The sequence below is a fragment of the Lissotriton helveticus genome, chromosome 7, assembly GCF_964261635.1.
Source record: "Lissotriton helveticus chromosome 7, aLisHel1.1, whole genome shotgun sequence".
Classification (NCBI taxonomy): Eukaryota; Metazoa; Chordata; class Amphibia; order Caudata; family Salamandridae; genus Lissotriton; species Lissotriton helveticus.
The window spans coordinates 743,142,830-743,168,893 of NC_136068.1; the positions used below are offsets into that span (position 1 = coordinate 743,142,830).

The following is a 26,064-nucleotide window of genomic DNA, read 5'->3' on the forward strand; positions in this document are numbered from 1 at the left end:
GTCCTGATGGGTTACCTATGGAGTTCTATATGGCCTTTTCCGTTTTATTGATTCCGGAACTATTGCGCATATTTGCGGCAGCTGTTCGTGACTCCGCCCACACTGAATGAAGCGAATCTTATATCGCTATTGAAACCGGGCAGAGATGAAGCTAATTTGGGGTCATACCGTCCTCTGGCGCTCCTAAACACGGACTATAAACTCTTGGCGTCCACATTGGCACAGAGGCTTGCACCATTGGTGCCCTCTCTTGTACATGCAGATCAAAATGGTTTTGTGCCTATGCGCAGCATGTCATATAATATCAGACGATTATTCCGAGTGCAGAGTATAGCCGTGCCCAGAAGGCCCAACTCAGGGTGTCTGGTGCTTGATCTGGAGAAGGCATTTGACTCCGTGGAGTGGCCTTACCTGATGTCAGTGTTGCGTAAATATAATCTGGGCGAGGGCTTTCTACAATTGGTGGAGCTACTGTATCGGAGACCCGTGGTGCGTGTCCGTACGGGCAAACTTATATCCGACCCGATTAGAGTATGCAGGGGTACTAGACAAGGATGCCCCCTCTCCCCTCTTATATTCGCCCTTATGATGGAACCGCTGGTGGCTCGACTGCGAGCTTCAGGCGAAAACTGGGGTATACGACTAGCAGACGGGATGCATTCGGTGTCACTATATGCAGACGATCTGCTGCTTTATATTAAGGATTTGACCTGCTTCCCACCGGAGCTTACTAACATTTTTCGCGAATTTGGCGTCATGTCGGGGATTCATGTCAAATGGGCGAAATCAGGAGTCTATCCCTTTAGTGCTGCTACACAAGAGCAGGGTATCGCTGTTTTGGGAGAGCGGCTGGTGTGGTACTCTATCACATTCCGGTATTTGGGGTTGTTCATATATCGTGACCCTGTTGATGTGTTGGAGGGGAATCTAGTGCGGGCGATCTCTTCGCGCGATGCTCAGGTGACGTTCTGGAACTCTCTTCCACTGAATGTACTGGCTCGTATCACCCTAACGAAAATGGTACTGTTGCCCAGATTATTGTATTTTTATACTAATATGCCGGTTTATGTCCCTGCTCGTATATTTTGTGAACTGGAGTCTCTGAGTAGGGGGTTGATCTGGAATGCGGGTCGACCACGAGTTGCACTGCACACCCTGTATGCGTCGGTGGAAACTGGTGGACTGGCTGTACCAAACCAGGAACTATATTACTTAGCTGCCCAATTGCAGTGGGCAGCCTACTGGCTGAGTGGGAAAAATTTAAACGATACTGCCACAGACGCGACGGTTATGTCAGCCGCCCAGGTGCATGAGCTTTTTCATCCGCTATCCAAATCCCGCTGCCCTGCACAGTTACACCTGGCGGTGGCGCGGAAGTGCTAGATGCGCAGCCTAAAGCTTACAGGCTGCACCAAGCCATATGCCCCATATCTGCCATTATTGGGAACGCCCTGGGACGCCGGTGCGTTCATGGAAGCGGCGCTGGGCAGCTGGATACAGGCTGGCGTAGAAACACTGGGCGACCTATACGAAGACGGCGCATTAATTCCTTTCGAGACACTGGTCATAGATAAGGGACTTCCAGCAGGCCAATTCCTCACATATGCAGCTCTCATACGTGTACTTACAGGAACCTGGGATGACCTTGCGGTGGAATTGCCGCCCCATCTACTGATACAATACTTGCATGTGATGGGAAATGGATCCCATTTGGTGAACTGGCTAGCGCAGGCCTTGCACACGCATACACACTTTTCCTCACAGCGCTTGTGAGAGAAATGGACTAGGGCCCGGGGCGGGACCGGACAGACAAAGAGTGGGATAGGGCACTAGCTGGACCGCTTAAAATCCCGCGCAACTCACGATTCAGAATTATCCAATATTATATTATACATCGAGCATACCTATCCCCAGACAAGATAAACCGCTATTTTAGGCTGGCGACAGCGTCCTGCCCTAGATGTGGATTAATAGATGCGGACTTCTTGCACATGCTCTGGGTATGCCCTTCCCTGCATAGCTATTGGACAACGGTCTCGACCACACTGGCGTCGGGGACGGGTGGTGAATTGGTGGTGAATTGCCACACATATGGGAGGCTTGTCTTTTGGGCCTTTATAGGCGGACAAAGTTGACGAAAGTCTCGGCTAGGTTTTGGGACCTTGAACTCATAAGCGCTGGAAAAATGGTGAACCTCCACAGGCTATATACTGGCGCCATTCATTTGATAATTGGGCGAGAGCAGAGAGTGTGGCGCTGCACAGGGAGGAGACCGCTTGTCTTCGTAAATACCCTATAGCTCAGACCTGGGATGAATTCTTGGCTGCTTTCCACCGGGTGTGTATGCAGAGAGGCATTATTTAGACATGCTTCCCCTTCCTTCACCAGTCCTGGGATGACACTGAAACGGGGGGACTACTTTGATGGCGCTCCCAAGCTTGTGCCCTTACAAGGAAGCAGCTCTCCTTTCCATTTAGACACATGGTCACATCCACGCGATCCTGCCTGTTGCCACGCAGATAACTTTTCCCCCTTCCCCCCGCCTTCTCTCCCCCCCCCTTTGGGGGCCACCGCTGCAATAGCCAACTTACACTCCGGACGGAAGCACGCGCACCCTACACACACACACATTTGATTTTTTTTTAAACTGTTCTGATTTGTATTTTGTTCGGTTCCTGATTTCTTGAGTATAGGTTTGGGTATATTATCCTCAGAATGGGATATTGGATGTTGCCTCAGTTGTGGCTTTTTCTGGGCTTAGTCCAAAGTCCACTAGCGAGTTTTACAAGGTGCTGACACACTGAAGTTCCCGGTAGCGAGTGTGCACTATTTGGATGTTGAACAAATGACACAATAACATGAACGGGAACATTATGACGGGATAGCCGCATCTTGACACATAGGAACGAGCCTAACGTCCAAATCGCACATGCTCTGGCGTATTCCCTGCCCGGAATAATACCTGTTGACAGAACTGGGCCAGCACTGCTTTGTCTTAGACATGCCTGCTGGCTAGTGTAAGCCTTGCCGCGCCTGCACTGTGTGGTTTTGGTGACAGATGTCTAATTTTACTTCTCTGCCATGCAGGGAGAATATGGTACTGGTGTCCATTGCGTAATACTGTTGTTGTTTATAATAATCCTTGCGTACATTATTGGATGTGTATGTTATATTTCATTTCCCTTTGCTCAGGCATGAGAAAAGTGTATAACGAATAATAACAGTACTAACCTGATTGCTGTGGGACTTTATCCTATGAGTCGCATTCATGTAACCTAATATCAAAAATGCATTAATAAAAATATTCAAACAAAAAAGTAAGTGTGATTCTCCAAATCTTGACCGCTGTATTTATATTATTTTTACAAAAGAGAACGCGTAAAAAGTTCTCCTCAAGCCCATTATATGAGGGGTGTGAATATGATTAATGATCATTGATCTTTGAAGTGGAGGGCTGCAGGATGATTCCCACCTCTTTAAGGCTGCAATATAGCAATCAAATGACTCTTTCGGAAGCCATCTTGAAACGGTATACAAATGAATACAAGGCTGCAACTTGCCAACAGCTAACAAGCTGGGGCAAGTCACAGTGACTATAGGATGGAAATGTTCAGGGGATGCAAGTCCGCAAGCTTAGTCTTAGAGTTGAATTCTGAGATCTCAAGAAGAGATACCACACCTGCTGTAACTGCTCTTTCTCCGCCCTTATTGTAGTTCTCCATTACTTTCTACAATGCGCTGCTGCCTTATTTAAAGGTATGTGTTGAAAAAATACTGTTTGCACTCCGTATGAAAGGAGAAAACATTCAATAAGAGATATCTGCTTTTATCCATTTAATTAATAAATGACCTCATTGTTATTTAATTATTGGTGAATATAACGCATGTGTCACCTGTATTTGGATCAAATTTACACATACAGTCAATATCTCTTTTGCGATCTGAGTATTTTATTTAGGAAAGTTGTCATGTTAGGATCTAACTTTAGCGTTTCAGCCACTTTTCCAGTGAGGAGAACCTCAACCAACTATGCATACTCTATCAAAGACCTTACACGGATAAGACTGAAGATATTCTGCCTCTGGCTAAAGAGGGTCCAATCAAAAGGTCTTGGATTTGCAATATCATCTGGATCAAATGCAAGCCAATTCAAGGAGTCCATAAATGTCCCTAAAGATGTTGTTGTTCCTGGACCCGATGACCCTTTCTCACGTTTTCTGGCGGTGGTTATGGAATACCATTGCCACTCATCTGATTGAGTTGATTAGACCCAGTCTCTGAATGCTCATAAACAAAATGGAATCCACTCGGTGGAGTACGGTTGTTACCACAATGGTGGGGAGCAACCAGTGTTGTATAAATACCCCTCACACACCAACAGGCCCCTTGGTGTCATGCTTCATCATCGGGGTCTTCGCAAACCTCTACGGGATGCGGCGTGCTACGACTCACGGCTACGTAGGAGCACTATCTGTGAACTATGTGTTGGTGTGTGTGGATAAATAATGTGAGTGGTGAGGTGAAAGTGAAAAATTAAAAAATACCTGGCACGTGAGTACTGAAATTTTTTTTAATTAGGCTCCGGCTGGTATCGTTAAAAGAGTGCTAGAGTGGTTGTTATCTACTGGTTAGGGTAAAACAACCATGTTAGTGCGTCGACATGTTTCGGAGTTAAAAAACTCCTTCTTCAGGACGAGGATGTGCACTACTTATCCCCACCTTACTCACATGCATGTAGATATAAAAGTGTGCTCTACAAAAATAAGATTAGGTGAAAATGTACCTATCTGTGTTAAATGTTGTAAGGTCCGTTGCGCCCAATTGGCGGATAAGGACACCCGTAAATAGAAAGGGTCTGGTAAACCATAATGTAATACACTTATTAAACTAGTGCTGTGTAAATACACAGAAGGGTAACAAGGAACAAAAAATGAAGGTCCAGGAACCCTATAAAGAAAAAGAAAAAACGAACAACAAAAAGACAGGGACACACATTCATGATCTCTGGTAAGGCCCTTGGAGGAGAAGATATGACACTGATGTATTGCTTACTTATAGTAAAAGGTCAAATGGCCTCATGAGCCAAAACGTTCAGAAGGGGTCCGTTCTACCCGTTATGGCAACCTGTGAGGTATTCAAGGAAATGAGTCAAAGCATTGTAAGTCCTCGATCATAATAAAGGTTTTCACACCATCCATTGTTCCCATACATTCAAACACACTCACGGTTACTTCTAGGGCTGTCTGGCTTCCTACCCCTCCACGCGGCTCCGACGAGTGATTGTTTGGTCAGAGGTGAGCCTTTTTTATAGTCTTCCTTTCTCCCCAATTAACCACTAATTGAAAGCGGAATGAGACCATATCAGGGCCTAACCCTTCGTTTCTATGCCGCATCTGCGCACATCGGGTAGGGCGTTCCCGTGAAATGCGCATGTGCGGAAGAGCGGTGACAGCCAACAGCGCCTGTGCATCACGGTGGTGTCTCTCTGAATGCGCCGGCACAGTGTCTGCCGTTAGCGCATGCGCGAGAGAAGTTAGTACCTCGCGTGTGTCGGCCAGGATGTTTTTAAATGGTCATAACCTTGGATATAAGGGCTAGCTGCCAAACAGAATAAGGGCTTGAAATGAGGCTTTAAAAATATAATCATTTTGGGGGAATTATGATCATAAATTTCCTCGGTATTGAAAAGATCTCTTTAAGTAGCAAGAGTAGTTATCACTGCATGGTGATTTTTTGGGTTGATGTTGAGGGCGTTGTGATTGGCAGGATTTTTTGACACAGGTCACTTACAATAGGAAAGTGAAGAGAGGAGTTGCCTCATATTGCTCATGGTGGGGAAAAAAAGGTTACAGAAGTTCTAGAAAGTGAGATATAATGCAATATCTGAGTGGTTTTGACCATAGGGTATCAGGGGGTTTTCAGTTATTAACGTAGTTGGCTCCATGGAATGGAGTCGTTCAACCCAGTTACATCTGAGCCCAGACGGAACACCCATCTCTGTTCTTTCTCGAATAAGCCTCTTTCTGAAGGCAGTTGTTCAATAACCGTCCAATGTATATCATTTACACAGTGCTGCGCTTCAAGGAAATGGGATGCCATTTTTGTTGTCTGTTTTTTGCATCTCACATTACTCTTGTGTTCATTAATTCTGGTTTTTACAGCCCGTGTGGTCATTCCCACGTACTCTTTTCCACAAGGGCATGTGATGAGATACACCACATTGCGGCTGTTGCAATTCGTGACAGCACGTTGTTCCCACTTTGTGCCGTTTCTGAATTCAAGACTCAAGCTCTTTTCAGTCAGGTGGCAGTTGTTGCAATTACCACACGGGTAATGCCCATGTAGACCTTGCAGCCTTGTTTGCTGTATTGCATTGGTTTGGGGTCTTGTATGGACCAAGATGTCTTTCAGGTTCCTCCCTCTCCTGTGAGCAAAGATGGGTTTCTCCAGATCTAGATTCCCACTTGTCAGGATACGCCAATGTTTATTCACCAGCTTAGATACCTGGTTCGACACAGGGCTGTATGTTGTGACACAGACTGTTCTCTCAGTTTCCTCTTTTGGTGGATTGTCATCCAAAAAAGCTTCCCGGTTGTTGTTCCGGGCTCTTTTCATAGCCTGGTTGATGATCTTATTTGGGTATTTCCTTTGTTGCAGTTTTTTACTCAGATCCAGTGCTTGGATTTTGTACTTCCCCACATCGCTGCAGTTACGACGCAGGCGTAGGAACTGCCCATATGGTAAGTTTTCCCTTAGGTGACGTGGATGAAAACTGTCGAACCTAAGGAGGCAGTTCCTAGCTGTCGGTTTAAAGTGTGTCTCGGTTTTCAAAAGGCCTGCTTCATGATAGATGTTTAGGTCTAAAAAGACCATTGACTCATTGGACATTTGGTGGGTAAACTTCAGGAAATCATTCTGGCTGTTAATCCATTGCATGAAATCCATGACAGATTGGTTATTTCCTTCCCATATGACCAAGACGTCGTCAATATAACGTCTCCAGGAGAGAATCTTACTCCTGAACGGATTGTCCTGGTGAAGGATTTTAGTGGTCTCCAGGTGGTGTACATAGAGACCTGCCAGGCTTGGAGCAAATGTGCTCCCCATGCTGGTCCCATGGCGCTGCAAGTAAAGGGTTCCTTCATATTCGAAGAAGTTCTTAGTGAGGGCCATCGAGATACATTCCAAAACTACGCCTCGTGGGGTATGGTAGTTCCACTGTTTGCTGTATAGTACTTCCTCAATGATGTTGAGCGTTTCATCGTGTGGGAGACTGGTGTAAAGGCTCTCCACATCGAGGCTCAGTAAAATTTGGGAGTCAGGATTGAAAGGGTGGTCTTTTAGCAATTGGAGTACGGCTTTAGTATCCTTAAGATACGTGTCGGTGGCCTGTACCAGTGGTCTCAAGAAAGCATCTGCAAACTTGGAGAGGGGTTCCAGTATAGACGCGATGCCAGACACGATGGGGCGACCCGGAGGGTTCTCTAGATTCTTGTGAACCTTGGGTATCGTGTAGAAATAAGGTACTCGCGGGTTTTTTTGTGTCAGGAAAAGAGCCTCCTTCTTCGTAAGCCAATCATGGCTGAGAGCTTCTTCCGTCATTGCTCCTACTCGGATGCGTATGGACTCAGTGGGGTCCCCATCAAGAACCTGATAGTTCCTTCTATCTGCGAGGAGTCTCCTGCATTCTAGGTCGTATGCCGTCGTTGTTTGGATCACGACAGCCCCGCCCTTATCCGCGGGTTTTATGACGATCAGTTTGTTTTGAGATAATTCCCTCACAGCTTCGTTCTCTAGTCTGCTCATGTTTTGAAAAACTCTAGAGTCAGTATCCATTTTGCCTAACTCCGACATGACTGCTTTTTCAAAAGCTAAGACCTCCACTGGAAGCTGATTATCCTGTGGTGTGAAGGAAGACTTTGGTTTCAGGCCCGTGTCGGATGTCTCGACTCTGGGTGCTTGGTTGTGGAAGAAAGCCTTTAGCTTAATAGTCCTAACAAAGTCCTGGACCTCTTTGTGTAGGAGGAATATATCTGGCTTGTTCGTAGGGACGTAGCCTAGGCCTTTGTTCAATACTTGTTTCTGCATATCAGTTAATGGCCAAGGGGATATGTTTATAACTAGGTCCCTCTCTTGCTGGTTGACGCTTGACCCGCTGTCATGCTCCTGGTGTGCATTCTGGGGTCTGACTCGGTCACCGGTTGCCAGGTGACGTTGTTCCCTCTCTTGTTCCTGCCCCTGTTGGATCCTGGGCCCCATGATAAAAAAGGCTGTTGATTTTGTTGTGGCATGGTGGACTGTTCTTCTCCCCATTGTGGGTACATTGGTCCCATTTGTGGTGGGCCGTACTGGTATTGAGGGAACTGAAAAGGGCCCTGAAAAGGGTTGAACATGGGTGGCCCTTGGAAACCTCGCCATCCTCTCTGGCGTGGATACTGGTTTCTTTGTTGGCGGTAACCGCCCCTTTGTTGTCTTTTGTTCCTGAAGCCCCCAGAGTTGGTACTAGATGAGCTTCCGTCCGAGTTGACGCTGTCGGCATCACTTACGTTCCCACTAGCCACATAGTCTGCTTTGGTGTATGGGTAGGCCCACTCAGCTGTGAAACGGTCTTTGTCTTTTTTAAATTTATTAAATTTACTTTGTTTCAAAGTGGCCTCAAATTCTGACATTTGTTTATTGAGTTCTTCCAACCCTTTCTTTAGATCAGCGGGTTGGATATATCCTTTTAGTTGGACCTCTAATCTCTGTATCTCAATCTTCAATTCTTGGGATTTTTTACTTGCCGTCTGTACTATTAGTACTAACCAGTCCCTGGTACAGTGCCAGGAAATCAAGGACCAGGCTTTTTTGAAGGCGAGGTCATCTTGAAAGATAAAAGGTTCATTTTTCACCAGCAAACCCTGAGGGGCTAGTTTGTTCCTTAAGTACTCCCTCATTAATAGACCATGTAGGGCAGCTCTGATCTGGACTTTCCGTACGTTCGTCAATTCATCCCAATCCCCTACAGTAGGAGCTGGGTTGTCAGTACTTAAACCCTCGAATGGATTATCCTGCGCCAAAATTCTGTCAGTCTCATCCTCAGTAAAGGTTAGCCCATGTTCATCCTCCATGATGGTTTCGGTGGATGGTCAATACAGTGTTGAGTGTGAAGTGTGTCGCCAAAAAAAGTGTTGCTCAGTAAGGGAGGGGCTCCCACAGCTGTGCGCTGTCTACAAATAATAATTAACAAAAGGGGGAGGGAGAGGGAATAGTGGATTCTGTCTCCCCTGGCAATACTCATAAACAAAATGGAATCCACTCGGTGGAGTACGGTTGTTACCACAATGGTGGGGAGCAACCAGTGTTGTATAAATACCCCTCACACACCAACAGGCCTCTTGGTGTCATGCTTCATCATCGGGGTCTTCGCAAACCTCTACGGGATGCGGCGTGCTACGACTCACGGCTACGTAGGAGCACTATCTGTGAACTATGTGTTGGTGTGTGTGGATAAATAATGTGAGTGGTGAGGTGAAAGTGAAAAATTAAAAAATACCTGGCACGTGAGTACTGAAATTTTTTTTAATTAGTCTCCGGCTGGTATCGTTAAAAGAGTGCTAGAGTGGTTGTTATCTACTGGTTAGGGTAAAACAACCATGTTAGTGCGTCGACATGTTTCGGAGTTAAAAAACTCCTTCTTCAGGACGAGGATGTGCACTACTTATCCCCACCTTACTCACATGCATGTAGATATAAAAGTGTGCTCTACAAAAATAAGATTAGGTGAAAATGTACCTATCTGTGTTAAATGTTGTAAGGTCCGTTGCGCCCAATTGGCGGATAAGGACACCCGTAAATAGAAAGGGTCTGGTAAACCATAATGTAATACACTTATTAAACTAGTGCTGTGTAAATACACAGAAGGGTAACAAGGAACAAAAATGAAGGTCCAGGAACCCTATAAAGAAAAAACGAACAACAAAAAGACAGGGACACACATTCATGATCTCTGGTAAGGCCCTTGGAGGAGAAGATATGACACTGATGTATTGCTTACTTATAGTAAAAGGTCAAATGGCCTCATGAGCCAAAACGTTCAGAGGGGGTCCGTTCCGCTCCCCACCATTGTGGTAACAACCGTACTCCACCGAGTGGATTCCATTTTGTTTATGAGTATTGCCAGGGGAGACAGAATCCACTATTCCCTCTCCCTCCCCCCTTTTGTTAATTATTATTTGTAGACAGCGCACAGCTGTGGGAGCCCCTCCCTTACTGAGCAACACTTTTTTGGTGACACACTTCACACTCAACACTGTATTGACCATCCACCGAAACCATCATGGAGGATGAACATGGGCTAACCTTTACTGAGGATGAGATTGACAGAATTTTGGCGCAGGATAATCCATTCGAGGGTTTAAGTACTGACAACCCAGCTCCTACTGTAGGGGATTGGGATGAATTGACGAACGTACGGAAAGTCCAGATCAGAGCTGCCCTACATGGTCTATTAATGAGGGAGTACTTAAGGAACAAACTAGCCCCTCAGGGTTTGCTGGTGAAAAATGAACCTTTTATCTTTCAAGATGACCTCGCCTTCAAAAAAGCCTGGTCCTTGATTTCCTGGCACTGTACCAGGGACTGGTTAGTACTAATAGTACAGACGGCAAGTAAAAAATCCCAAGAATTGAAGATTGAGATACAGAGATTAGAGGTCCAACTAAAAGGATATATCCAACCCGCTGATCTAAAGAAAGGGTTGGAAGAACTCAATAAACAAATGTCAGAATTTGAGGCCACTTTGAAACAAAGTAAATTTAATAAATTTAAAAAAGACAAAGACCGTTTCACAGCTGAGTGGGCCTACCCATACACCAAAGCAGACTATGTGGCTAGTGGGAACGTAAGTGATGCCAACAGCGTCAACTCGGACGGAAGCTCATCTAGTACCAACTCTGGGGGCTTCAGGAACAAAAGACAACAAAGGGGCGGTTACCGCCAACAAAGAAACCAGTATCCACGCCAGAGAGGATGGCGAGGTTTCCAAGGGCCACCCATGTTCAACCCTTTTCAGGGCCCTTTTCAGTTCCCTCAATACCAGTACGGCCCACCACAAATGGGACCAATGTACCCACAATGGGGAGAAGACCAGTCCACCATGCCACAACAAAATCAACAGCCTTTTTTATCATGGGGCCCAGGATCCAACAGGGGCAGGAACAAGAGAGGGAACAACGTCACCTGGCAACCGGTGACCGAGTCAGACCCCAGAATGCACACCAGGAGCATGACAGCGGGTCAAGCGTCAACCAGCAAGAGAGGGACCTAGTTATAAACATATCCCCTTGGCCATTAACTGATATGCAGAAACAAGTATTGAACAAACGCCTAGGCTACGTCCCTACGAACAAGCCAGATATATTCCTCCTACACAAAGAGGTCCAGGACTTTGTTAGGACTATTAAGCTAAAGGCTTTCTTCCACAACCAAGCACCCAGAGTCGAGACATCCGACACGGGCCTGAAACCAAAGTCTTCCTTCACACCACAGGATAATCAGCTTCCAGTGGAGGTCTTAGCTTTTGAAAAAGCAGTCATGTCGGAGTTAGGCAAAATGGATACTGACTCTAGAGTTTTTCAAAACATGAGCAGACTAGAGAACGAAGCTGTGAGGGAATTATCTCAAAACAAACTGATCGTCATAAAACCCGCGGATAAGGGCGGGGCTGTCGTGATCCAAACAACGACGGCATACGACCTAGAATGCAGTAGACTCCTCGCAGATAGAAGGAACTATCAGGTTCTTGATGGGGACCCCACTGAGTCCATACGCATCTGAGTAGGAGCAATGACGGAAGAAGCTCTCAGCCATGATTGGCTTACGAAGAAGGAGGCTCTTTTCCTGACACAAAAAAACCCGCGAGTACCTTATTTCTACACGATACCCAAGGTTCACACGAATCTAGAGAACCCTCCGGGTCGCCCCATCGTGTCTGGCATCGCGTCTATACTGGAACCCCTCTCCAAGTTTGCAGATGCTTTCTTGAGACCACTGGTACAGGCCACCGACGCGTATCTTAAGGATACTAAAGCCGTACTCCAATTGCTAAAAGACCACCCTTTCAATCCTGACTCCCAAATTTTACTGAGCCTCGATGTGGAGAGCCTTTACACCAGTCTCCCACACGATGAAACTCTCAACATCATTGAGGAAGTACTATACAGCAAACAGTGGAACTACCATACCCCACGAGGCGTAGTGATGGAATGTATCTCGATGGCCCTCACTAAGAACTTCTTCGAATATGAAGGAACCCTTTACTTGCAGCGCCATGGGACCAGCATGGGGAGCACATTTGCTCCAAGCCTGGCAGGTCTCTATGTACACCACCTGGAGACCACTAAAATCCTTCACCAGGACAATCCGTTCAGGAGTAAGATTCTCTCCTGGAGACGTTATATTGACGACGTCTTGGTCATATGGGAAGGAAATAACCAATCTGTCATGGATTTCATGCAATGGATTAACAGCCAGAATGATTTCCTGAAGTTTACCCACCAAATGTCCAATGAGTCAATGGTCTTTTTAGACCTAAACATCTATCATGAAGCAGGCCTTTTGAAAACCGAGACACACTTTAAACCGACAGCTAGGAACTGCCTCCTTAGGTTCGACAGTTTTCATCCACGTCACCTAAGGGAAAACTTACCATATGGGCAGTTCCTACGCCTGCGTCGTAACTGCAGCGATGTGGGGAAGTACAAAATCCAAGCACTGGATCTGAGTAAAAAACTGCAACAAAGGAAATACCCAAATAAGATCATCAACCAGGCTATGAAAAGAGCCCGGAACAACAACCGGGAAGCTCTTTTGGATGACAATCCACCAAAAGAGGAAACTGAGAGAACAGTCTGTGTCACAACATACAGCCCTGTGTCGAACCAGGTATCTAAGCTGGTGAATAAACATTGGCGTATCCTGACAAGTGGGAATCTAGATCTGGAGAAACCCATCTTTGCTCACAGGAGAGGGAGGAACCTGAAAGACATCTTGGTCCATACAAGACCCCAAACCAATGCAATACAGCAAACAAGGCTGCAAGGTCTACATGGGCATTACCCGTGTGGTAATTGCAACAACTGCCACCTGACTGAAAAGAGCTTGAGTCTTGAATTCAGAAACGGCACAAAGTGGGAACAACGTGCTGTCACGAATTGCAACAGCCGCAATGTGGTGTATCTCATCACATGCCCTTGTGGAAAAGAGTACGTGGGAATGACCACACGGGCTGTAAAAACCAGAATTAATGAACACAAGAGTAATGTGAGATGCAAAAAACAGACAACAAAAATGGCATCCCATTTCCTTGAAGCGCAGCACTGTGTAAATGATATACATTGGACGGTTATTGAACAACTGCCTTCAGAAAGAGGCTTATTCGAGAAAGAACAGAGATGGGTGTTCCGTCTGGGCTCAGATGTAACTGGGTTGAATGACTCCATTCCATGGAGCCAACTACGTTAATAACTGAAAACCCCCTGATACCCTATGGTCAAAACCACTCAGATATTGCATTATATCTCACTTTCTAGAACTTCTGTAACCTTTTTTTCCCCACCATGAGCAATATGAGGCAACTCCTCTCTTCACTTTCCTATTATAAGTGACCTGTGTCAAAAAATCCTGCCAATCACAACGCCCTCAATATCAACCCAAAAAATCACCATGCAGTGATAACTACTCTTGCTACTTAAAGAGATCTTTTCAATAACGAGGAAATTTATGATCATAATTCCCCCAAAATGATTATATTTTTAAAGCCTCATTTCAAGCCCTTATTCTGTTTGGCAGCTAGCCCTTATATCCAAGGTTATGACCATTTAAAAACATCCTGGCCGACACACGCGAGGTACTAACTTCTCTCGCGCATGCGCTAACGGCAGACACTGTGCCGGCGCATTCAGAGAGACACCACCGTGATGCACAGGCGCTGTTGGCTGTCACCGCTCTTCCACACATGCGCATTTCACGGGAACGCCCTACCCGATGTGCGCAGATGCGGCATAGAAACGAAGGGTTAGGCCCTGATATGGTCTCATTCCGCTTTCAATTAGTGGTTAATTGGGGAGAAAGGAAGACTATAAAAAAGGCTCACCTCTGACCAAACAATCACTCGTCGGAGCCGCGTGGAGGGGTAGGAAGCCAGACAGCCCTAGAAGTAACCGTGAGTGTGTTTGAATGTATGGGAACAATGGATGGTGTGAAAACCTTTATTATGATCGAGGACTTACAATGCTTTGACTCATTTCCTTGAATACCTCACAGGTTGCCATAACGGGTAGAACGGACCCCCTCTGAACGTTTTGGCTCATGAGGCCATTTGACCTTTTACTATAAGTAAGCAATACATCAGTGTCATATCTTCTCCTTCAAGGGCCTTACCAGAGATCATGAATGTGTGTCCCTGTCTTTTTGTTGTTCGTTTTTTCTTTTTCTTTATAGGGTTCCTGGACCTTCATTTTTTGTTCCTTATTACCCTTCTGTGTATTTACACAGCACTAGTTTAATAAGTGTATTACATTATGGTTTACCAGACCCTTTCTATTTACGGGTGTCCTTATCCGCCAATTGGGCGCAACGGACCTTACAACATTTAACACAGATAGGTACATTTTCACCTAATCTTATTTTTGTAGAGCACACTTTTATATCTACATGCATGTGAGTAAGGTGGGGATAAGTAGTGCACATCCTCGTCCTGAAGAAGGAGTTTTTTAACTCCGAAACATGTCGACGCACTAACATGGTTGTTTTACCCTAACCAGTAGATAACAACCACTCTAGCACTCTTTTAACGATACCAGCCGGAGACTAATTAAAAAAAATTTCAGTACTCACGTGCCAGGTATTTTTTAATTTTTCACTTTCACCTCACCACTCACATTATTTATCCACACACACCAACACATAGTTCACAGATAGTGCTCCTACGTAGCCGTGAGTCGTAGCACGCCGCATCCCGTAGAGGTTTGCGAAGACCCCGATGATGAAGCATGACACCAAGGGGCCTGTTGGTGTGTGAGGGGTATTTATACAACACTGGTTGCTCCCCACCATTGTGGTAACAACCGTACTCCACCGAGTGGATTCCATTTTGTTTATGAGTATTGCCAGGGGAGACAGAATCCACTATTCCCTCTCCCTCCCCCTTTTGTTAATTATTACCAGTCTCTGAATGACCATCATCTTGTGTACTGAATGTTAGCTGCACTAGTCTAGGGGTGCATAGTGCTATTTTCATGGTCTGTGAGTTATGTTTTGGACTTTCTTTTCAGCGTTTCTCATTGCTGCCCTGTTTCTTTTTGTGTTGGCCTTAAACTTCTGAGGCTCAAAGTCAGTGGGTTTTGTTTCATGGTCCTCCTTGGATATGTGCTGAACATACCTTTTCAACTGTCTGGTGAATGGTTGGAGGGCAACTGGCAATGCTCTATTTATCAATTGTTGCACAGAATTATCCAGCGCCTTCACCAGACTCTCCTCCTTGTAGTATTTGTCGCAAAAATCGACATACTTGTTCACACCATAACGATTAGATTCTGTCATAGTTCAGCTATAACTAGAATAATTTGACAGTAAATAACACCTCATATTTCCTAGGGGTAACAAATATGGAGGGGGGCACAGGAATGTTTAGAAGGGGCAGCCACCCCAAAAACTGTCACAAAGAAAATTACTATTAATATGCTGAGGTCTTCAATAAAATTATGCTTCTCAGGATTTTCTTGCAGTCAATAATTATTTAGATACCCTGGGAGTCCATCCAGGGTATAGGGGGAGCTTTAATTGCCAGCAAATGTTTTGTGCCGAAGGCTGAAGCTGAGACTGCTCGTATTATGCTGGCCACAACCATGAGGCCTAGTTCCCAGCCCGTAACGGACCTGATTTAGATCTCGGTAGATGGGTTACTCTATCACCACGGTGATTGATATCTCTTTTGCCGAAATATGAATCAGGCCCTTGGTCAGGAGACCAATCGAAGCAACATGGTCTAGCGTGGAAAAATAAAGAGAACTGCACATGCTGATCCTAAATATGGTCCCACTACATGTTTTACTTCTTGACTTCAGCTGGAGACCGGCTTTGGGTCAAAAACTAAAAAAGAATAGCGCCTTAATCAAACATAAGGTGTGTGTATGTGGGCGCCCTTATGACTGGAGCCAGTAAATAGGAAAAGAATATAAGAAATCTGTAACACACAGTCATGTAAAACCATCATTTAGCACAATACATCATACACCAAAGGGAAGAGGTGAGAGACAACACTTATCTTTGGCTGCAGCATAAAAAGAAGAAGACACTAAGCCGGTGTCGGGGACAGTTACATGGGGGGGATCATGGTGTTTGCTACAGTGGAGTGTGACCCATCTGAGGGGAATATGGGTAATGTCGTTTTTTGTGTTTCACAATTTGATTGGCTGCTGTGAATTCTACACTGAAGAGAGAGAATCTGGTCCTGACATAGAATATACTCCTGGCATTATCAAAAGTAAATACCTGACTTTGTCCAGGATGGAAATGGGCCATTGAAATATTCGTAGCCAGAAAATGTTTCTGTTGTTGGTGTTAATAAATGTTTATGGCAGACAGTAGCGGCCCGTGGTAGGAGTGCTGCTGGGCGCTGACCTGGGGCGTGGGAGGGGGTAGTAAACTGAGGAATATGGCCGCACAAAGGTAAGTACACAAACAAATAAAAAAACAAATTTTGTTGCCTGCGCTGTATCACATTTGGCGATGCAGCGCGTGCAACGAAATTTGTTTTATTTATTTGTTTGTGTACTTACCTCTGTGCAGCCGTATTCCGCAGTTCACTACCCCCACCCTGCCCCACGTCACCGCCCGGAACACTCCTACCACGGGCCGCTACTGTAGTACATCCATGTTTTGCGAGTCCCAAACAAGGATTTACACATTTAATTTAAGCTGTTTGCACACCTAAATTAAACTGAGGAGAGAAACTGTCTTTGAGAGCCCCAGGTGTTTTAATAGGAAATCTAAGGCAGTGTAAATGGAAGTATTGAGTGAGTTTAGTTATTCCAATATTTTGGAATTTGATACCCTTGGTCGCTCAATAATAAGTTCTGTCTTTTGCACTGAAAACTTATTTTAGTTAGCATGAAATGTATTTATCGAAGGACATGTACATTAAAGTTCTAGGGGGTTGTATGAATTACTTGTGCAATGAAACTAACGTTTCTAACTTGGCTTAGAATTTTTTTCGATAGGCAACTTCATTTTGATCACTCAGATTTACTGTTTGGTATCTCTAACAAACCAGGCTCTGCGACAATAGATCCTTCTGCTGGTGTTTTCAGAAATACCTGAATCTTTTCACTGCAAGGAACGTCTACATGAGTTATTTCTTCTCGTGAGGTTAGGTTTGTATAGCTGTGGCTAATCATCTGCTGAAGCGATTAAAATGATGCGTTATTAACCAAAGTAAACCACCTTTTACAACCATCCCCCAATAAAAGCTTAGGGCAACGGCTACATTTGCAAACTCTTTTTTGGGGTATTTCCCTACAAAATACAAATCTCATTTAGTGCATTCCTTTAGAAACGTGTAGCGTAATGCTGCAACTAAACTTATGTTGTTCTTTTTCAGTCCCCTGAACCAAGAGCAGTGAAAATTTTGATTTTTAAAATTGTTGTTCATGATGTCCATGAATGTAGATTTTCCTAGTTATTATGACGGAAAGTCTTAATTTTATTAAAGACACGGAGGCGAGTATTATGCTTTCTAATCTTGCATTTATTGCAATAGCTGCCAGAAAGAGAAAAAAACTACAGTTCCCAGAGGGCCAGACGACAACTGGGCCATGGGAACGTGAAAAAACGAGAGTACATTAACCAATCAGTACCAAGTAAATAGATAAGAGGCCATACTGACTGCGCAGCTTCCTCTTTTCGCTGACAAGCTGGTCAGATAAAGTCATTGAACAAAGGAAGAATAGAAAAAACAATAGAAATAGCCGAGGTCCAGGAACAGAACTCTTGAATCACAGGGAGCCAAGGCCAAAGTCCAACTTGAACATCTGGAGAAGGAGCCGGGAGGGCCGAAGAAGTCCACAAAGGTGAAGCACGAAGGCGATGGAGGGAAGACCTCTTATGATGAAGCTGGCGGCAAGGCTGGATTCGCTGTAGGGAGGGAGAACACAAATTAGAATTGTAGAGGTGGGATAATACTCGCCTCTGTGTCTTTAATAAAATTAAGACTTTCCGTCATAATAACTAGGAAAATCTACATTTTATGACAAGACCGGAGGCTCCTATTATGCTTGTTTAAAGCATATTAATAACATCAGAAGCAACAGAATGAATAGGTTTACAATAGAACATGCGGAAAACACTGTCATTGGACCAATCAGCTGATCTCAGAATGTCTTCCAAGCGGGAACCGGACCAAAAGGCCTTGGAGGCCATGGCTCCCCTGGCCGAATGCGCTCTGAAAACAGAGACGTCAATACCGGCAAGAGACATAACCCAACGAACCCACCTGGCGAAGGTAGGGAAAGAGACGGGAAGGTGGGGTTTACGGAAGGAAATAAGCAGTTGGGAGCAAGAGGACGCTCTGAGATTAGGGGTCTTTTGTTCATACACTTTCAAGCATTGTCCCACACAAAGTTGTGGTTGGTCAGGAAAATAAGGATAAAACACTAAATCCAAATGAGTTTTAGTTCTCCTGCGAATCTGGAACAGAACACCTGTAGGGGAAAATTGTCTAGAAGAAATATCTAAAGCTCTAACATCAGAAACTCTTTTGATAGAAATTAAACAAAGCAACATAGTTAGTTTGGCAGATAACATTTTGAGAGATAAGTTAGAATTAACAGGCCAATTCATGAACAGTTTAAGAACAACGGAAACATCCAATAAAAAGTTATACTTAGCCAACGGAGGTTTAGCACATCGAACGCCCTTGAGGAGGCGACAGATCAGGGGATGAGCCCGATTTGCACATGGTTGAGTGAAATCGCAGGACGATAAAGGTTGACGGTACGGTAGGCCTTACCAGAGCTGGCTTCGGAAGCCAGAAAATTGATTATAAAATTTAGAGGGGCTGAAAGGGGATCGATATCCCTTTCCAAACACCAGCTTGCCCAAAGAGACCAGGCGGATTTGTATGCTTTGGAAGTCCCAGGGGCCCAGGCCTGGTCGATGAAGAGAGCAGCTTCCTGTGAAATGAGGATGTCAGGAGGGGAAGGCCGGAAACTTTCCAGGCCGACAGAGTCAAGGAGTTGTCCAGAATGAGGCTGTGGCGAAGGCCCTGGGGATTGAGAAGCAGGTCGTCGAAAGAAGGAATCAGAACAGGAAAGTCTGTTGCCATCTCCAACAAAGAGGGAAACCAGATTTGCGTCTGCCAAAAGGGGGCAATCAGAACCAGAGAAGTGGCCTGGCGACGAACTTGAGACAGAACTCTGCTGATCATCAGGAAGGGAGGAAAAGCATAATTGAGGTGAAGAGACCAGTCCTGAAGGAATGCATCTGTAGCGAGGGCCAGAGGATCCGGCCGCCAACTGAAAAACTGGGGTACTTGACAGTTGAGGCGGGAAGCAAAAAGATCGATAGAGAAGGGACCCCATTTGCGTGAAAGAGAGAGGAAGCTTCCAATCGCTGGAATCGTGGAGAAACCTGGAGTGCCAGTCCGCTACCAGATTGAGATTTCCGGGAAGATACTCCGCTGTGAGGGAGAAATGATGAGAGAGGCAGAATTCCCATAGACTTTTCGCTAAATCCGCTAGAGGCTTGGACCAGGTCCCGCCGAGATGATTGATATAGCGAACCGCAGAAACATTGTCCATGCGGAGAAGGATGGAACATTTGATTCTGTCTTTGGAAAGGCTTTGGATCGCAAAGGAACCTGCAAGCATCTCTAAACAGTTGATGTGCAACTTGGACTCCTCTGCGGACCATGTACCTCCAGTCGAGATTGGTCCACACCGGGCGCCCCAACCCGACAGGCTTGCATCGGATTCTAATACAAGATCTGGGGCAGTAGCGAAGATAGTGCGTCCGTTCCACGCATCTAAATGGTCTATCCACCATTGAAGCTCGGTGCGGGGCTCTTGGTCTAGGGCGACAAGATCTGCGTAGGCAAGGCCCTGACGAAGATGTCTGATTTTTAGGCGCTGAAGAGCGCGATAATGGAGAGGGCCTGGAAATATGGCCTGGATGGAGGAGGAAAGAAGGCCGACGATCCTGGTAAGAGACCTGAGGGACGGAAGGGACGACTGAAGAACGGCGGCAATCTCCGCTTTGATTCTGGAAATTTTGGAAAGAGGAAGGAGGAGGGAAGCGGCCACCGAGTCCACCAGGAACCCAAGAAATTCCATATTCTGGGACGGGATCAAGGAGGACTTCTCTGTGTTGATGAGAAAACCCAAATCCACGAGGAAGAGACTGAGTCGTTTGAAGATCGGACAGAAGAGAAGGTCTGTCGGAATTCAGGATCAGAATATCGTCTAAATAGATGATAAGTCTGATTCCGAGAGAGCGGAGAAAAGCAACCACTGGCTTCAATAGTTTTGTGAAGCACCATGGCGCAGAAGAAAGACCAAAGGGGAGAGAGGTAAAACAATAGGTCACTCCTGACCACTGAAATTGAAGAAACTTCCAATGGGACTGATGAACAGTGAGATATGCATCCTGAAGGTCCAAACGAACCATCCAATCCTTTGGGCGAAGGGTGTCTCGTAAATGGAGAATAGTCTCCATTTTGAAATGGCGATAAATTACAAACTGGTTGAACCACTTGAGGTTGATGACAGGACGCAGTTTCTTGTTTTTCTTTTGGACTAGAAAAATGGAACTTAAAAAGCCGGAGGAGTCGAAGGGAAAAATCTGAATGGCCTGTTTTTGGAGAAGAGTGAGAATCTCTTTTGAGATTAGAGTGGCCATATGGGAGGAGAAGACTAGAGGGGGGGAAAGGAGGTTTGGAGAGGAGGAAAAGAGAACTCTATGAGGTAGCCCTGAACAGTGTTGAGAACCCAGGGATCTGAACTTATGGAGTGCCATTTTGACAGGAACAATCTTAGACGGCCCCCTACAGGAGGGGAAGAAGAAGGGCTTACCATGTTGATTGGAGTTGGAATTGCGGTAGGTTTTCTGTCCTCTACCTCTGAAGCCACAGCCCCGCTGAGGGTAGAATTGGAGCTTGTAGCCCTGGGTGTTATTGAAGGAGCCTCTGGAGCCTTGATTGTAGGGACGGCCGGAAGAGCGACCCCTGCCTCTTGCGGCCCGTCCAAAAACACGAGGTGCAAAGACTTTTTTAATAGATTGTTGCGCCTTGTCCAGGGAGGCAAAGGTAGAGACAAACCTGCTAAGGTCGTGGACCAAGTTATCGCCAAAGAGAAGACCATTGGCTTTGGGACCAGGATCCATAGGAGCGAGATTGGCCAGTTTTGGATCCAGCTTAATCAAGAGTCCCTTACGTCGTTCGTGGGTAATGGCAGAATTGGAGTTGCCTAATAGACAGAAAGCTCGCTGAGCCCACATAGAAATGTCCTCCGCAGAGAGGTCAGCACCCTCAAGACGGGCGGATTCCGCCATGTCTAAAATGCGGGCCAAAGGACCCACCATATCCAAAACCTTGTCCTGACAGGAGGACCATGCCTTGTCAACCCCTTTGCGGGGATCTTTACCAAATTTTGAGAAAAAGGTAAGGAGAGGCTGATCAATAGAGGGAACTTGTGTGATCTTTTCAGGTAAAGAAGGTTTAGGGCATTCGGATTTAAGTCTAGACCGCACTGCAGTTTCCAGCGGAAGGCGTAGACGGGCCGAAATATATTCGCCCACATGATGGGAGGGAAACCATTCCGTGGAATTAGGATGACGAATGGAAAAAGGGTCAAACATGGGGAGACCCTCTGAATCAAAAACTGGTTCAAAAGTAAAAGAATCGGATTTTGGAATTTTGGAAGGGGGGGGAGGGGGGTCAGCCACATCAAAAACATCAAATAAATCGTCTGCGTCAGCCATATCATCGTCTGTGTCCAAGACGGTGGAAATTACCAATTTTTTAACTGGTGACTCTGCGTGCTTAGACTTTTGTTTCTTTTTGCCCTCGGTACCAACAAACCCCTCCTTTATAGGAGGCCTGGGAGGCACTACGTCCTCAGTCATATGCGAGAAGGACTCGCCCATCAAAGTGACGATTTTTTATTAGAATGCACAGAAGCAGAGTGGTCCACCTTACGCTTTCTGCTATCCCCCGCAGACTGGGCCAAAACCTTGGACATAAGGCTGAGCATTGAATTTTCCATTGTCTTTGACATGCGTTTCATGTTCAACTCCACAGCATGTTCCACAGAATTAGTAATAAAATTGCTGAGGTCTTGTTTGAAGGAACCACCATCCTCCTTGGAGGGAACCTCTTCAGAGGAACTGTCACGTTCCATTATAAACAGCAAAACCAGACAAAACAGTGGCAGGAAAGGGTTAAGCAGCCGGGCAGCACTGTGGGCGTGAACAGGGCGGGCCTGAGGAGAGGAAAGACAGCCTGCGGCAAAGCAGGAACACGAAGCCGAGCTGACAGAGGCTTCGACGAGCGCTGAGGAGCGGAGGTCAGAGCACGCGTGCAGCGTGAGGCAAGAAGCGGGACGAAACCACTGGCACAAAAAAGAAGGGGGGGAACACAGCTGACAGGCGGAAAACGAAGGAGAAGCAAGCGAGTGAAGCGCGAAGGGCGAGGGCGCCGCAGCGCGATAAGGAAATGCAAAGCAAAGCGTAAGCACAGTTGAAAAATGCAATATAAACAATGAAATACCAGTAAATACGTAAATAAAATGAGAGCAGAATAGATAAAGGCACTTATCTGACTGCGAGCAGCAAGAAAAGAGGACGCTGCGCAGTCAGTATGGCCTCTTATCTATTTACTTGGTACTGATTGGTTAATGTACTCTCGTTTTTTCACGTTCCCATGGCCCAGTTGTGGTCTGGCCCTCTGGGAACTGTAGTTTTTTCTCTTTCTGGCTGCTATTGCAATAAATGCAAGATTAGAAAGCATAATAGGAGCCTCCGGTCTTGTCATAAAATTAAATTTTAATACATTAAATTTTACATGAATAGCTTTCAACAAGAGAGATGGATTGTACCTCAGGGCTCACAGTGATCTAGAGAATTTGAACTTTGCGCTCATGAGTAACCTGTTAATAATGGACCGCAATCTGTGATTCTAGCAGCACTAGATTTGAAAAGGCAAACTATATCTTTGCCAAGACTCCCTCTGGTGGTCATTTTCAAATAAGCAAGTAAAATACCTATAAAACCAGAACCAAAATCTGTGGTGCATATGTTGTGTCAAGCCACATAACTTTTTCTCCATCTGATATTCTGCCATTAATATGCCCATGAGTATGGCTTCATAGTGGTGAGGCATTATTAGAATGTATGTCAATTCTGCGTCATGATGTGATGATGAGTTTCCGGTCTTCTGGTCTGGCCCATTACCAAGACTGTTACAGTCATTGAGTAATATAAAGAAAAATCGTAGCTTTGATTGTAGTGGAAACTGAACTGTGTAACCTTAGGGAGGAAGATTCGTGTGTGGAGGGGGTTACTGTGTGCTTTCAACTCTCTCAGTAACCAGCCTGTTGTGAAGTGATTACATTTAGACCCGTTAGTTTCTCTGTTCATGTTATTTGTTCATTTATTGACATATTTCTATTTTAGGTGACCACTGCAGCGTCGTCCTCAGCCTGGTAGCATGCAAATGACCACGCGACACAAGGATTGCTGAAGAGCACGTCTTTATTCTTCAGAGTGCAACCTTTAACTAACTGCCCGATTGCGCCATGAACTTTACCACACCCAGACGATTACATATTTACAAGACACTACATCTCCCCCTCTATTAAATAAAAAATGAAGAATATTACACATATACATCATAATTCCTCAATGAGTCGTCAAGGTGCTTGGACCAGTCATCCAGATCTAGTTGTGTGAGTCTGATAAGTGGCGATGCAGGTCTTGCTTCAGGCACCAGGGATGCAGAGGAGGTGGGCTCTCCGGACTTTCAGATGGGCAGGTTTCACTTCTGACATCTGGAGCAAACAAACATTCAGGTATCGCTTGGAGTGTGACAAATCACTTGTGATGTACTTTCCGGGACTTTGAGCAGTCACCAAAAGCCCTTAGCTCATCACAGCCGTCAGGGGTTCATCATCAAATGGAGCATCAGATATGTGTTTTTCTTTTTGCTTCACCAGGACCCGGTCTTCCTCCATGAAAACCGATGTTCAACATTCATGACAGTGAGAAACTCTTTAAATTCTCGGCCGCTGAACGGTGGGCCACTGTCGGACTTAAGAATAGAGGGGACACTCCATGTTTCAATAATGACATTTAATGTCCCAATGATTATGTCATGTGTGGTTGACGACAGGTCTTCCACCAAGGGAAATGATGAGTACTCATCATCAACAACCATTAGATGATGTCCATTGTTAAGGGGTCCAAAGAAACAACTGCAGTCCTCTCCCAAACCTGCTTCGGAAGATCAGACATGACTAATGGATGTTGCATTGTCTTGAGAGACAAGCAGTTGCACAAATGACAGGTCTTTAATTCTCTTTCCACTCTTGCTGTCAAGATGTGCTCCGCAGGATCCTGTTGCCGCAAATAAGCTTTCACCTCCTGATATCACCAACACCCCTAAACACTGTACACAGGGTGTTCAAGTGATCAGGTGAGGGAAAGGAAAGGGAAGGGACAGCAGGGAAAGGAACCTGAAACAACAAACGACAAAAGATATAAACAGAGCACAGTACAAACTACTCTCATATATATCTCACTAAACCCGTTATACCTTGTCAGGGAACTGATCACACTCTCAGTTCAGTTGAACCACCAGGACCTTTCTCCTACTGTGTCTTCTGCCTGAAATCAGAAATGTCTCACAATTAGCATGACCTATTACACATAACACCTTGGCACTTCAAGGGCTTGTCCCCTTCACACACATACCATCATGTAAACAGAAGACTAGTTGAATGGTAGTTCTGGGTTATCAACAATGTATACAGGTGAATTCCATAAGACCTCTGGAATACCACTAAGGACAGTTAGAATCCCTTCCTTCCCTGGGACATCAAATCATAAATCAAAGGAAAAGCAGCAAAGAGTAATCCATAGATACGGTAATGTGAGGTCGTCTACTACCACATTCCGCTCTTCGAAATAATTCAGAAGAAGAAAGTGGTAAAGAACACAGTAATGCATGGTTCCTATCACCACTGCGCTCCACTCTTTAGGCAAATATATTATCATGATAGTCTTATCAATGACGGCAAAGTGTGGTTCAATCACCACTGTGCCCGCTCAAGTGAACTACGGGATGCACCCCGCAAAGTCAAGACATCCAATGAACAAAGTATGGCTCTGAAACCTCCCACCAAACACGGAAATGCGTAGCAGCCAACTACTGCATTCTGCTTTGGGAGCTAAGGGTGAACAAACTCACTGGACAGTCTCCAAACATCCACTAGAGACCGGAGTGCTCCCCGCCTTCTGGAACCCCTGGAATAAAGAGCACCAACTCTCGTTCCGGCACGCAGGAAACGAAAGAGGCAGGAAATCCTTCCTGCCGTTGGACTGCTCTCTCTCCAGCAATGAGTTGGACAGGAAACTGAAAAACGGAATTACGCGCATTGGGCGATGCGCGACCTCGCCTCAAGTACTTCCTCCCTGCTATGCCTCATGGGAGTTGTAGTTCAGTACTTGCGAGGCAGACACGGTTATCCAATCCTGAAACTTTCGTCAAGGCGAGGAACCCACACTTGATCTCGAAGTGCTCTCTTGGGTGCGACAATGCCACAAAGACCCTCATGGGCTAGTTCAATTATTTGTCACAGACTCTTTTGAATGACAAATCTAATGCCTTATTGTATGACAGTGAGTTCCTCTGTCATATTTTTTTTAATTTTCAGTACTAAAAGTAATTTTTAGGAGGTTGGGTGTGTTTCTTCCTTGATTGCTGGGCAATAATGTCTTTAAGAACACACAGATCCTGATCTGTGTTTGTAGCAG

The 26,064-nt window shown here is 45.5% G+C and overlaps 1 long non-coding RNA gene across 1 annotated transcript in view; it reads left to right on the forward strand.

Moving 5' to 3' along the window:
- The window catches only part of LOC144767006 (uncharacterized), a 134,822-nt gene extending 110,772 nt beyond the window's left edge, over positions 1–24,050 (forward strand). Inside the window, exon 3 of the long non-coding RNA XR_013598018.1 lies at positions 23,707–24,050. This is a non-coding gene — a long non-coding RNA (uncharacterized LOC144767006). The remainder of the gene's footprint in view (positions 1–23,706) is intronic.
- The last annotated feature ends 2,014 nt before the right edge of the window (positions 24,051–26,064 follow it).